General features: G+C 45.4%; 1 non-coding gene across 1 annotated transcript; it reads right to left on the bottom strand.

The window, feature by feature from the left end:
- Nucleotides 1-678: 678 nt before the first annotated feature.
- On the bottom strand, nucleotides 679-751 carry trnag-ccc. Its single transcript has one exon. It is a non-coding gene; the product is annotated as a tRNA-Gly (tRNA).
- Between the last annotated feature and the right edge of the window lie 1,202 nt (nucleotides 752-1,953).

Genomic DNA, 1,953 nt, shown 5'->3' with positions numbered 1-1,953 from the left:
ACACTGTCAGCAATGCAGAGATTTACTATCTTATCCTTTGCAAAGGGAGCCCTTATAGCCTTCAGAACTCGCCACAAAATGTGACTTTAAGGCCTTCAAATCATAGCCGTCACCTCCCTTTCCCTCATTCCATCCTTCAAGTCTGCTATTTTTCCTCGTTTCCTGAATTTGCACACATTTTTCCTGTTTGGTTTCATTTCAGAACATCAATTTTTTTTCTGGATAAGAACATTTTGCAAACTGTTACTGGTCAACAAATTTACTTAACTTCCTTGTAATAACCGTCTGAGCTTCCTCTTTTTACATCCCACTCATCCCCCTCTCTCTTACTCTGCCTACAAACACGTACACGCACATTTCAGTACCCATCGCTTCAGTTCTTACTGAGGACAATGGCGGAGATGTTAAGCCATTTTACTCTTTCAGATAATAATAATAATCCTTGCATTTGATATAGTGCCTTATCACATCGTCGAGACGTCTCAAAGCGCTTTGCGGGAGAAACGTGGCAGCCAATTGCGCACAGCAGTGTCCCACAAACAGTCATGGTTTGAGTGACCCAATTTTTTTAAAAAAAGGATTACTGTCCCCGGTAAAGCGATCCACCAATCGACTAACAACCGGGTACCTGCTAACTGCCAGGTAAACCATATGGAGAAAGGGAACTTGCCCAACCTTTCGCCCTGCCGGGAATCGAACCCAGGTCTTCTCGCTTGGGAGGCGAGTGCTCTAACCACTGAACTGCAAGACTCCACTATATGACCGACGGGTAATATACATCTGTCCTGGGGCATTTTTGATGGGGAGGAAACTCACAGTGAAGGTTATGGGTTCAAGCTCGACATCATGGACTTTGACTTTTGCAACATTAGTGGGAGTGTGGGGGGAGCGCCACATTATTGTTGGTGCCGTATTTTGGATGACAAGTTAAACCAAGGTCCCATCTGGGTGTTCAGGTGGACGTCAAAGATTCCACAGGCTATTCAGAGAGAGAGAGAGAGAGAGAGAAAAAGAGAGTTTCTCCTGGCCAACAGTCATTTTACTTCAGGCTCCAAATCCCTGACTGTTCAGCGGTTTGGGACACCCTCCCGATCTGAAAGGCGCTCTCCAAATGCAATTTGCTGTTATTGCCGTCGTCATTCACTTCACGGCTGCTTCTCGGTCACCGATGGGCGGACATTGACTGCCACGTTCGCCTACAAAACACGCAGTCGGTGCACCTTACAGCAGATGCAAGGATTGTTATCAATCTTGGGAAGCACTTTAGTATTAAGTACTTCCAGCAGGGGTCACTGGATAGCAAATAGGAGCAAGCCCTACCCCTCCAGCTGATTATACTTTACATAGCCATTGACCCAAAGGTCAATTGTAGCACCTTACCAGCTGAGTTGACAACTAGACCGTTTAGCAGTGAATTGAACCATGCCTGCATCGTCCTTACCCAAAGGAGTCTGAGGCTGACGTGTCACCCGCCCTCGTACACGACCCATTCAAGAACATGAGCGATAAACGTGAAACAATCTAAACGGTTCGAACCAGCCCATCATGTCGGTTTGGCGTCAATTTGCAAACGACATCTCACACACTTCGCAAGGGAGCGAACGCAATGTTAAAATTTCGCCCACGATTGCCCCAGCGCTCAGCGTCTCAGCCAGTGGAAAGAGGGAGAGGAATCGAGAATTTGCTTTGAGTTCCTGTGAAAATTTCGCCCACAAAATATGCAGTCAGTCCGCTTTACAGTATGTTCTCCGAAGGGCATTGAGATGACTTGAAGACGTGATAATGCGCTAAAATAAATGCAAGGATTATTATTCATCATTATTATTAAAATAGCAAATGGAAACTGTACCTCGCACAAATAATAATAACCAGCGTTGTAATCTTTGCAATTGATACAGTGCTTTTCATGGCAGGAGGATGTCTCAAAGAACTTCACAAGGATGCACTGTAAAG

Source organism: Callorhinchus milii, unplaced genomic scaffold (genome assembly GCF_018977255.1).
Source record: "Callorhinchus milii isolate IMCB2004 unplaced genomic scaffold, IMCB_Cmil_1.0 Scaffold12, whole genome shotgun sequence".
NCBI classification, from domain to species: domain Eukaryota; kingdom Metazoa; phylum Chordata; class Chondrichthyes; order Chimaeriformes; family Callorhinchidae; genus Callorhinchus; species Callorhinchus milii.
The sequence above is the reverse complement of the archived record's forward strand: the minus strand, read 5'-3'. Positions and strand labels throughout refer to the sequence as shown.